This window comes from Dromaius novaehollandiae, chromosome 4, assembly GCF_036370855.1.
Source record: "Dromaius novaehollandiae isolate bDroNov1 chromosome 4, bDroNov1.hap1, whole genome shotgun sequence".
Taxonomy (NCBI): Eukaryota; Metazoa; Chordata; class Aves; order Casuariiformes; family Dromaiidae; genus Dromaius; species Dromaius novaehollandiae.
The window spans coordinates 74188998-74202108 of NC_088101.1; the positions used below are offsets into that span (position 1 = coordinate 74188998).

Here is a 13111-nt window from a genome sequence, read left to right on the forward strand (position 1 = left end):
TGACATATTGCCTTCTTCCCCCAGTCAAAAGAGGATAGAAAATAAACATTTTTTGTTATTTTGGAAATTTTTCATTCTGTATTGAGAAGAAACCATGAATTTTAAATATTTTTTTCATAAACAGCCAGAAGAAGCTCTCACATACCAAATTTTACTATCTTATCCTAGTTAGAAAAATATAGATATGAATATATTTATAGATAATCCATATATATATACACAGATGTTTTTGTAGGTGGATTACTCTCTTCAAAACAAACTTTGCATATGTGGCAGGGAACTGTAGAACTGAGTCACCAACATTCATTATTTTCATCTATCATTTATAATTAAGCTTATTTGAGATTTTATTTCTGTGATAATACAGAATTGGTATGAGTGCATTTAGTAACACTGAGTGTTTCAGAAATTATAGACTAAAAAGCCCTCTGCTGCACCGAACAATTTTACATTTTGCAGTTCGCTATTTGTTTGTGCTTTGCAACTAATGACTTCTGTTGTTAAAATTAGAAGTTATGTTCTTGCCATTAGTATTTATTAGCTATGCACCCTCAACATCAGATGAATCTTTTAATTCATTTCTGTTGTGTGGTGCTATAGGGTAGGTCTTTTTAAGTTAAGCTGGGGCTTGGAGAGTCTACTGACCTGCTGCGGTCAAAGCTTGCCACCAGCCCGGGAACCGCGGCTGGTCTCAAGTCCTCCTCCTCCTCTTAGAAATCTCTGCGCCAGCTGATATGAGAGCTGAGGAAAGGAGCCAAGGTGGATTTGACTTATTTTGTCAGTGTATCTATGCTTGCTTTGCTTTACATTGTCCATGTTTAGTCTCACTAGTGGATAGATAAGACTTAAGGCCCAGATTTCCTTATCCATATTTACTGGTTTCATCAATGCTTGTCTCCATCAGCTTTGGTGTAATTGCTTGCAGTGCATTAATAAGCGTACTTTTATGAGGCTGAAACTATCTTTTCTTCACCATTGGAAGTATTGCCTAGAGGTAACTAATCTCATGATCAGAGGATAAATAATCAGCTCCAAGTGAAAAACTGTTGCAGTTAGGCAGCCATTGTGTATACAGTAGTCAGACCATCTCTTTCATTCTCAATACTAAAACTACTAATTCTTTCATTGCGCATCTATCTGTAAACATTTGAGATGAAGGAATTTGAGTTGCCCTGAATATTCTGCAAGTTCTTTTTGAATTAATTGTAGTTTTTCTACTCTTTCCACATGACCCTGAAAGAAGACTGTGACAAAAAGTGAAATATCAAAATAAAAAGACATTTTAATATTAACTAATAATGCATGTTATTGCTTCAGCTGCAATGGGCACAAACTGATCATGTTGGAACCCTGGCTCAAATTCAACAAAAGATGGATTTTGAACATGAAGGTAGGAAAGCCTTTAGGAGGCACGCAAGAGCTTTTACCTGAAAATAGTAGACAGAATGAAAGAATTCTTATAAAATCAAATGACTCACACAGTGAAATAGTAGTAATCATAGCTGGAATCAAAAAGAGGTCCCTGTGTGGTTGCAGTTCATTCTACAATCAAAATCATAACAATAGATTCAGGTCAGTCCTCCTGGAATCACAGGTTTTGATTTGAGGTTCCATCTCTAAATTTTTATTTTTTTTACAAGTATAACTTAGTTTTAAAAATTTGAGATGCCTATGAGTAAAGATACAACTTATGAGTGCTGAAACACACAGTGAAAGTAGTTTAACTGCAGGAGATGGATAACAATGGGTGGGTTAAAGAGTGGAGTTAATGAAGAAGATTCAGTCCTCTTAAAAGCAAACTGTTTCTTTTGTTTAAACAGGCCATGGCAATTTGACTAGTATAAGAGGCATCTAGCTTCTGATAGATGATAAGGCACTTCTTCGTGCCCATTCTTTATTGATATCCTAGTAATGGAATACTTGATATTTACTGTAACGCCTCCATATTGGAGTACTGGCATTTAAATGCACTCACATACTCACTACCCATCGTTTTAATTTAGTTCTCATGGCTTTTTCACACAGGTCTTTTCACAGCAGTCTGAGCTGAGGCTGAGCTGAAATGGGGTCCTGGGCCCACGAGCAGTCTGCAGCGGGAGGCTGGTCAGGGCCAGTGAGGCCCGTTAGTGCCCTCAGAGCCCTGAACAGACACAGGTTGTTTTTCAGGCTGGTATTTGCAACTTTTCCGAGGAGGAAGAGCCATGAGAAGCAAATACCTGGACATCATCAGAAAAGCTCCTTAATGTTCTTGAAATTTTTGCTATTTCAATACTATTTTCAAATCCCAGAAGATAAACCAGGCCCGGACAGGCACATTTACAGCCAGTAGGTTTGTCTGCTTCCTTTGAAAGGTTTTTGCTGAGAGAACATCTCTATTCTCAAACTGATGAGCTATAATCTTACAACAACAAATGAAAAACAAGCCTACTGCTCCACACTTCAAGCACACTTCTGCTACAAGTTACAAGTGGCATCATTCATTTGAAGACCATGGGGCTGGTTTGGGTTTAAAAACAGTAAATGGGAGCTAATCTCAATCGAAATGTGAATCCTATCCACACGGCTCCGTAACCTCCCATTAACATTGCACTGAGATCACATTTTCTGGAATCCTGCTTTGTAAGAAGAGTGGTCTTGCAGCCACTACCAAAACAAGGACAAAGCAAACGGGTTTCATAGCCTGCCCCCAACCTGCATTATACAGGGCTCTTTATGGATAAGACTCAGTGATGTCTTACGGAGGATTTTGTTGGTAACTCCATGGAAAGAATTGTCCTTCACCTGGGGATACCTCTTGTGAATTTTATTGTAGGAAAAAACAGCCTGGTCCACTGAAATTTGACATTTTATTCCCGTAGCAACTTCGCTCAGAGAGCCTTCCAGTTCAGTTATTAATGAGGTTATCCTCATAGTAACTCTGAGGGAGGTGAATACTCCCACTTTCTAGCTGAAAAAGATGCCTCACAGTCTATTATGTGTTTCCTGATCTCACAGGGGAAGTCTATTATAGTTAAAATGGAACTTAGACTTTCTGTATTTCAGCCAATGTGTTTTCTTAAGGAGTATCTTTTCTGTAAACCTGTTTCTCCTAGCAATAGATTTCAGAGATTCATTTTGTCAGCTCATTCATAAGCAAGCAACATCATCAATCAAAAATCCTCTTTTCTCAACAAATAGGATTTATGTTTTATTGTTTGTGAAAGGTCTTAAAGACATTTTACATTTGAGCAGGTTCTGAAACTTTTCTCCTTAGTTTCAATGTCACAGAAGAGCTATGAGCAGCGCACAGACTCACAAAGACTTCCCTGCTATTCACTGGCTGTGATAAGGTCTGGTACGTCAGTTCCATTGTTCTTTGGTGATTTTTGATGTTTCCAGTATTTCTACTAAGTTAATAGCTTCTCTGAACTAAACCTCTGTCCTGTAGCAAAACAGAACTGTTTTCATAGCAATGAAAAGGAATCTTTAATTAAAACTTTCACTGATCTTAAAAAAAATGAAATTCACTGACTTGTGAGTATAATAGTAGAAATTTATAAATTACTACTTTATAATAGGATACATGGATGAGTGACTGAGATGATATCAGAAGTTCCAATTACTTTCTGCTAAAACAAGTTAGTCTATGCAAAAGTCTTGCTACACTAGAAAATGGGTTACCTGAATGTTATATGCTAACAGATTGTAGATACAGCTAAATCAGTTGCAAAGATCTATTATGGTAAACAAACCTGTAGTCATCCTGAAGACCTGACACTGCCTAACTAAATCCTAGTGATCGTGATCTAGTAGATTGTATGTCGATAATGTTTTATTGTACATAGCAAAAGGTTCATCCATTTTTGTCAGACTATGTAATTATTTCTAAGCAACTATCGAAAATATTTAATATAAGACAACCTGCAGGCTTTAGGACTGACTAATCATGCAACCAGTGCTACTTGAAAAGCAGACACAATTAGACACTTACCTGCTGATAGGTTTGTATTTAAAGGAGTGGTTGTCCTGTCATCAGTGATGACAGCTAAGAGTTTCTTTTCTGCTTTGATTTTGGTTAGTTCTCCTATGACTTTAAAGGTCAGGGTGAAAAATGGAGATGAAAAGATGCCAGCATGTGGACTGCATTGTAGGAAGGCCATTTGTCCAGAATCAGCCACATTCTGTGTGTTTTTGACTGACCATAGTGGCAATGAGGTCAGGGCTATGAAATTAAGTCAATTGCAATGAACTGCCATTATTTTCCAATGCACCAAACCTAATAATAACTTAATAATTTCAGTTCTTCATATTGTATAGCTACAATGCCATCCAACCTAGAGAGAGAATCAGGTGCTTTCATATGGCCAGTCCCATTCAGCCCTGTGCCCAGGAAGTGAATGCCTCTACAGCACTGATGTGTAACTGTTTTCAGCTGCAATCAGATCTTGCCTGGCCTGCAAGCTGATGCAGGTGCCCAGGCTCTGGCCATTGGCAGACACCAAGGATGTTTCAGAACTGAAGGGGAGAGTAATGTAAACATTTCTGTTCACCTTAAGGGAAGGCATCTGGCTTCTGACGTTGTTTTTCTTACCACTGAATTCTCCACCACAAACATAAAATTCCCGATCAATCATTAAAGGCCTTCCACAGCAATCTGTGGTTATTTGTTGCTTGTTGAAAACTAGTAGTAGATTTAACAGTGCAAATTCCTTTCACCTTTATATTAAGCCTAAAAGAGAAAGGCCCTGTATTTGAAGCTCAGCTATCTTTTTAATTTAAAGTACGGGTGATCCACTAGTCATCATGAAAAAATACCAGTGAGTGGCTGAGAATGGTTGCTTCAAAATAACACTGCAGAAGGATCACACTAAACTGGCCCACACGATCTAGGCCATCTAGGCTGTCATCAGCCCCCAAGTTCTTGCTCTCGGTCCATGGTACCACATTACTGTTGTCTAGGTCATATCAATCCCCCTCTATCCCCGTGGGTGTGAGAAGCAGCATTAGGAGAGCGTCTTGTCTGTGGTTCCTCTGCAAGGGGTCAGCTCTGCGCAGACCCCTCTCTTCAGCTGCAGTCTTGGTCATGGTTTCATCCCTGCTCCTAGTCTGAACTATGTTATAGTTCTGTCCCTTTCTGAGCTTTCTGATGCCTTTTCGTTTAGGTAATATGCTAGGGCAGGACTTATTATAAATTGAATTGCCTTTTGCAGTATTGAGCTATATTCATACTTGCCACTATTGTCTTTTGTTTCCTTTTCTTTTTGGGCTGTCTCAGCTGCTGCTATTTTAAATCTTAGGTACCTGTCAAGAGAGCTTCACCTTGGTTGTATAGCATGTATATTACAGCATTAGCCATAATTGGGATTTCTGAAGACCATACATGACTCAAGAAAAAAACAAGTAAAAATCATCCTCCACAATACTTTTTGCAGCTCACATCATCAACAGTGATGTTAGATAGTCATTCTTTCCTGTTTTATATTGCACTCCTCATGAAGACATGCTATCAACTTAAGCTTGATCCCTGCTAGATTGTCCAGCTGACTTTTTGTAAAGAAGACACGTCTCTCATGTTCCTTGTATTTTCTTCATAGTTCTGTCAGCTTTATTTGACTTTTGTTTGGCTTGTTAATAACAAATAATTTTATATCCATTAGTTCAAATGAGTGACAAAAGTGGATTAATAGGTTTTATTGGGCTTATACATAACTTTACTTTCAAGTAAAAGCAGTCATACTTTTGATTATGGTAATTTAAATCTTTCAGGCATAGGATCACTATTATTCCTACTTATTTTCAGACCAAAATTGAGGCAGATTGGCCACCTTCCTGAGATTGCCATCTATGGCAAAAGGCCTGCTTAGCAAATCTTTTAAATTCTATGTGTACATTTATGCCTTAGGAGAAAATGGAAGCCTCATAGTAAGTGTATTTTAGCAGGACAGTGATTAGAGTTTGATCTCTACCTCAGTATAAAATCAGTAATTTTTGTAAAGGTAAAACACAAACTCTCAGTTTTAGAGACTAGAAATTATGATCTGTAAATTAATAAAAGTGATCTAATTAGACTATCTTGATTTTCCCTTCTCCTTAACAAGATTTCTTGCCAGTAGTTTTACTTGGTATTTTATAGGTTCCCATCACCCTGTGTTGAATACTACTTTATCTCTTGCATATCCCTGTCCTACATTGGACCGGAGGGTCCTTGGCTTGTGCCTAATACTACTGCAAACTCCATGGAAATGATTGGCATGTTGATTTACTAGGATTTTTCCATTATGTAAAATATTTTCAATAGTACAAAGTGAGAGTGATTCTGGATGCATTTATACTGCTCAACTTTGACATCTTGTTCAGTTGCTTAAACAAGGAGGCTGCCTGCAGTCTCCTTCTGTCCTCCAGCAGGACTGACTACCTCCTTTCATACGGTTTCTTGGAGCAGGAGGCATAGGTGCTATAACTCACATTTGGAAGCGACTATCTCGTTCTACTCTCCCTGAAACTAGACTTCAACAAGACTAGCCTTGTAGCCTGGCAAAAGATATCATGATTGGCTTAATCCAATCTAAAAATCCATACTGCCGTCAAAAGCAGTGCTTCTGCTCTCCTCCCTACTCCTGTTCTCCTCAGTGTGCCAGTGACAGTGTGCATGTGATTGCCGGGTACACAGAATGAGCCAGCCGAAATCTAATATTTTTTTTTTCTAAGCTTAGTTTTCAGGCAGATCAAGTGTTTTATCTGGATGACCATGTGCTCTTGTCATCTCATGATGTGACAAGGATTATGAAGAATGGCAGAAACACAGTTTCAGCGAGGTGGCCTTAGAGTTAAATTGGTTGTACACATTAGCTTTAGGGCATCTAAGTTTTGCTCCTGAAGTTAGGGAGTATAAGTATTCTCTACTTCATCTCATTGTTAGGCTGGCTGAAAATAGAAATCTCTGTGAAAACCTTGAAACAAAATGAAATGTAAAATTTCTTGAAACATTCTGATTTCAGGAAGACAACTGGAAATGCACATATTCTGTGTGCACACAGACAGACAATAATAATAGCAAAATGGAAATCATTGTGAATCGATAGCGAGGAATTTTTCATTTCAGCTGGGATCACTCACGGCTTTTTGATTTTGCAGCTCCTTCATTTCCTTCTCCAGTGGCAAAGAATTAAAATGAAAAGAAAGTACAAAGCAAAAAGGTGAGAAAGACTCCAAACCTCGATAATTTTCTTTTTATTATCCTTGGAATTGAAATCGAATTCTTAAGCAAAGAATCAGAACTTTCATACTGCTTTTGTGTCCTTCAGATAGCCATTATTCATTTAAAAACTCATTTTCTTCCTCATCTCTATACATTTGCTCAAGCAAACTATGACAGGCAAATGCTTGCTCTTATTCCTGGCACCTCTGAGTATCCATGTATGACTCCGAGATAGACTAACCTATCTGAAGATCACAGAAGCAGCACAACAAACTCTCAGATTATGATTTAATATGGTTAATTTTTGGGCAAGTATTAAAGGGGCATAAAACCTAGAAACTGATTTTGCTTTTTAATCTAATGCTCCTAAGAAGGACTGTGCTAGAGATAAGCAGTCACAAGGGTCTTCTGACTGATGCAATTAACTTATGCTTTAAAACGTATTCTCACGCAGTCCTTCAGAAAGGAATAGCCAGTCTCATCTAACGAGTGTTAAAATTCTTGTGGAGCAATGCAAGGGCCAAACACTTCCACACTTTCCACACAGAAATAAATCTTTCTTGTTTTTCCCCAGGATGATGATCATGGCAAGCCCTTCAGTCCCTAGAGCTTCTGGTGAAGCCTTTTTTAGGCTATCACAAGGGGAGCCTTTGAACAGACTTCTAGCAAAAAAGAATGAGTGTCATGGTTCTCAGATCAAATCCCTGCTCCAGTGGAGGGCAGTAGGACTTTTGATATTGACTGCAATGTCTTGATGACAAGGTTCTCCTATCTGTAAATCCCTCCCCGTGGTTCACGGAAGACGATACCCCTCAACAGCTCAGGGTGAAAATGAGCATCCTTTTTTTTTTGCTTTGGTTTTGGTAATGTATCTGAAATCATACTGAAGGAGTAAACTTATTTTACAGGTTTCAGTTAGCTGCTTGATATATTTTACAGACTTGATGTGTTTAATGGCTTTATTATTTTATTTTATCTTATTATAGGTGCAAACAGCTATGGAAAAAATTTATTTCATTTAAATCTTAGGATCAAACAGATTCTTGATTACCTAGGAGCTGCAGTTTGCTTGTGAATGCAAAATTACAACTTCATTTTTTATAACTTTTACAGAATAACATTAAAAAAGGAATTATGTTCTTTAACAGAACTAAAAGTGAAGCAAGATTTTGACAATCAGTCTTAGCATCTTTTCTGTTAACAGCTTGGTTGTTGTCAAATGTTAGCTTTCTTTGGGATTTCAAATTCATTTCAAGTTGTGGCAACACATGCTTGTTTCTGTAATAGTACAAATCACGAGCTGATTCACTCAAGTCTCTGAATGCTTCCTTGGTTATTCCAGTCTGTTTTCATAGGATTTTGTCAGTGAAAAATGGTAGACTGTTGTAGTTCTTTCCAATATGCACTTGAACAAATACATTCAGAAAATTACTCAGCTGCTTAGGAAAGAAACACACTTAGGATACAATGTAAGGTAGAGTTCACTGAATACAGTGCAGAATCCTGCAAAGTTGGTACTGGTTTCAATGAGCAAACCGTGGGTCACCTATGTGTACCATGAATCTGATGTGCAGCTAGGTATCAAGAACTCACTCCCTTGTGGGAGGATAAACGTAAGGAAATAAGGATGCCTGCAATGCATCACAGCATATGTTATTTAGCTCACTCTGTTATCTATGATATCAGATATTTACAGATAGAATATGTGAATAAGACAAGTATTACGTAGTACTTTTCCAACACCACAGTATTGAGATACCCTCCCCATTTCAGACAATCTAGAGCACAGGTTGCATCCAATTCATCCTGTTTTACAGAGGTCATTGCTGGGAGATATCAAGGAATTCCGTTTGATTTTTTTTTCCAGAAAATTGTTAATTTCAGCAAAATGCATTTGATTTTTGGTACAAAAGATTCACGACTTTCCCCAGGATAATTTTTTGATGGAAGATTGAAGTTTCTGAAAAATCAAATGCCAATATTTTCCTTTAAAAAAAGTGCTTCTGACAGTCTGAATGGAATTAAAGTTTACCTTTTCAAACTGATGTTATTTTGGGTCCATTCAAAGTTAGGCTGCATTTCCGTGTTACAACACATCTTCAAAGGAGTTAGAATTTTATCCTCCCTTCTGTAGACCCAAATTTTGTATCCGATTACATTGCCTATAATCTAACATAACACTACCTCTGAGTGAACAAAGTGTGCATTATGAAAGTTATTTGCCCATGCTTAAGTTATGGAGGATAAAGTCCAGCCAATAGCCTCATACCATAGAAGATCAGACATAGTCATCATCACAAGGAAGTATAACTCAATAATGAACTGTCCTGAGAAAAACCACTTTGGATCAGTCAGGAAGTCTGAAATGAAAGTCTTTTGATCATATGGGAATGTTTCATTCTGACTGAGAAAGGGAAACATATATTTCCCTTATAAGACAGACATTATTCTGAACTTCTTGTCTGGATTGTTGTGATCTGATTCTGATATTTCAAAGCGTAAGACATGATAACAGTTCAAAATGGAAAAATTTAGTTCAACTTATAATGTAGAAAAAATATATTTTCAAATCATTAGTTATAGCCATTTTGTACCACTAAAAAGAAATAACTTTTTTTTGGGGGGGGATTTTGAGTATAAAGTAATATTAAAGTATCTGAATTTCCCAAGAGACAGGAATTACATTTTCCATACATGCTTTGTTTGCAAACATGATCAGACTGAAATGCATTTTAAAAATCAAAGCCACATTAGCCAAATTTTAAATTGCATTTATCTGACATACAAAGAGCTTCAGTTCTTTCTAACTGCAAACAAATGCTGAATAATTATAAAAAATGATTAACATAATAATTAGAAACAGTTTATATTAAGACTTAAACACTCATTAAGCCTGAAAAATTGAGACATTGTAATGCAATTTAAATGCAAAGCTCCTAAATACAATGATAGAAAAATGCCATGCTCCATCATTAATGAGATAAAAGATCAGCTCTGAAACTGCTTTTATCTTGTCCTTCAGTTATGTAACTCTTTCTAATTAGTATGTTCCCCAGTCAATTAATATATAGGGATGGCACATTCCACCCCTAAACCTAATGAAGCTACACAGTGTTTGTATTCTTTGCTCACCTCGAAGATACAGCTTGTTTTAGCATGCCATCAACAAAAATTCATTTCATACTTAATTTAAACTGTATCTTTCTTCACCAGTTCATTTCCCATCAATAGAGCATGATGGAATGTGACTCCTATGACTACCCTAACCATTTTATACCCCTTAATCTAATTTTTAAGCACTCTTCATGTTCCTCCTGTCTATATCCATTCAAGCTGGTGACTCCATCATGAGTACTGAATATCTATGACTCTGTCTACTTGGTTATTCATTTTCTGTGTCTATGTCTGGAAGTACAATAGCAATTTTAACAAGCTTTGATGGTTGCTGGGGTTCTGTCAGCAAGGCCTTGTGACTTAAAGTCACCATCTCTTTCTCTCTCCAGGAAAAGCTGGAGAATGTGAAAAAAGAACGTACATAAAAGAGGAAGGCAGAGTTAGTTTGAAAACTTAATTGCAGTGCTGCTGTATAAAGCAGGTCAAACCGTACAGAGCACATCTACAAAGGAAATCTCATTTAGTTATTCTGTTTTTCTGATTCACACAAAAGCAGGAAGCATTAGGACACCCAGAAACAAACATACAATGTCTAAGACAGGGCACAGACCTAGATAAAAGTCTGTTTCCTTGGCTGATGGCCATGTAGCATTTCCCTGTTTCTGTTTTCCATTGAGATCAGTGGGAACTACGCTAGATGCCTTGAAATGCACATTCTATTATAAATGTGGCTTTACTGTTTACCTCTAAATACCTTGAGAGACATATTCTGGTTTGGCTACAGTCATGCAGTCCAAGTAAATCAGTGGGCTCATCCAAGAAAAGCTAGAGAAGGAGAACGGCTGGATTTGGCTCTGGATACTTATCAGGTTGCTCAAAACATTTCAAATCAAAAGGCCGCTAATTTCCTTTCTGTGATGCCAAGAATGTGTGCTGTGTTTTGACCGCTTTGGATAGGCTGTTTGTTCTCTGAGATACAAAGTTATTTCAGGTAATGGTTATTGAGCATATCTGGGCTAATCACGTATATATGCTATAAATACTCCTCAGCTGCCATACGAACAACAGATGTCAGCTTTATGTAAAATCCACCTGATATACATATTGCTTCTCAAGCTAGATGTAATTTACACTTGAACAAATGATGGGGAACATGAGAGTATTTTAAATTGAATTCCTAAGTAAAACTAAAAATCAAAGGGTAGAAATTTTATGTTCTCATGTGATGTCATAAATCAAACATGTAATGATCTGCATCAAAATAATAGTTTGCTTGTTTTTGTTTAGTTCAAATTACTGTGCCATTCATGAATAATGCAGCTGAGGTGAACTCATATAAAAGACTTCATCATTTTAACACACATCATTGTGCGTATAATGCTGATTAGTCTATGCAAAAAGAATAATAAGCATTTCCATTAAAACTATCCGGTGTGTTTATAGAATGGTTGTAAAAACCCAATAGTCTGTGATGTGCATATTTTCCCCATAGTTTACTCTATCCTTTGGGAATAGTGGAGCAAGAAATGTTTATTTTATTTTTCACTGAGGAATTTTATATCAAATGTCTTCAGCATTCATACAGTTGAAAAAATATGTCTGAAAAATGTTATAGTCTAAAGTAGGAGAGATGTTCTCGTCTCAGCTCTGCGGCAACTTGGTGTGTGTGGTTTGAGTCAATCATCGACTTTTTTCTGTACCTCCACTTCCACAGTGGGGTATACTTTTCATCACTTTGAAAATTGCTTTCAATCTTTATAGGGAAAGCACTATTACCTGAATTGACAGTCTCTACTCTCCTGCTTATTACTGTATGTGAGCACCTAAACTGCTTCCTATTGCTAATTTTACAACTGCCTAGAGACGTAATGATCCCTGTTTCCACAGACTGGGGCATATGGTGCTGAAGCCCATGGTCACATGAGAAGGCCGTGGCAGAAGAGAGATTCATGTGTCCAAGATGGTCACAAACCACCACACCATGCTCCTAGATATTCCTGATATTTTTGAGTGCACTCATATTTGTGAACAAGTATCTGTAAAGGCTAGGACCACCTTTTCCCATGTTTACTGTCAAAGAGTGCAACCATTCATTCGGGTTATGAATCCCATTACCATCATCCATGCTTTTATTAGATCAAGAATAAACTACCGCAAAATGCTCTACATGGGGCTACTTCAAAACCATGAAAATAATGAAAGCAAAGTATACTTGTGCTTAAAGCTATTAATGTAGACTTGAAGCTGTGCAATGGAATTCATTTAAGATTTATTTGAGCGTGACTAAATGGAAAAAATAGTTTAATTTATGTGCATACATAGCTCATCACTGAGATTAACAGGCATCAGTCACTGTAATACTGGATCATACAACAGATGTTATAAATGCTGAACTATTTTCTCCCTTAGTTAGCTGAATATCTCTGTTTTATTCCATAATCATTGTCAGTTCTGAATGAAAGGAGATTTTTTAGGGAAGGAGGAGGAAGATGGAGGAGGGGAGAATATCATACTTCTTGATCTTTCCAAATTGATGAAAGTCAATAAACCTAAAAGGTGACTCCTACATAATTTTTATTACAACTCACAGTTTAGTTCTGTGAATTCATCTGTGTAAAAAAATAGCTGAAGACAATGTAAATTAATTTTGATTTCTGAAAAAGGTCCGGTTGAAATAGGTACTGTAAGACCCAAGTTCAGAGCTGATGTCTAAGTACGGCACATGAGGGAATCTAGCTACCATGTTGGGTATGGTCCAAATGGGTGCAGGGGAGTTGTGGAGATATTAGTTCCCAGCCCAAACACACACATCTTTTTGGT

General features: G+C 37.2%; 1 protein-coding gene across 7 annotated transcripts in view; it reads left to right on the top strand.

Moving 5' to 3' along the window:
* Positions 1–13111, top strand: part of STK32B (serine/threonine kinase 32B) — a 173156-nt gene that overhangs the window by 13259 nt on the left and 146786 nt on the right. For 2 of the 7 annotated variants that reach the window (XM_064511447.1, XM_064511448.1), the window contains exon 2: positions 7114–7175. The exons of 4 other annotated variants lie outside the window; for them this stretch is intronic. The gene's annotated coding sequence lies outside the window, so the exon portion shown is untranslated. Of the gene's footprint in view, positions 1–7113; positions 7176–7980; positions 8003–13111 lie in introns of those variants that run through there. One more of the 7 variants, XM_064511450.1, reaches the window with a different exon arrangement.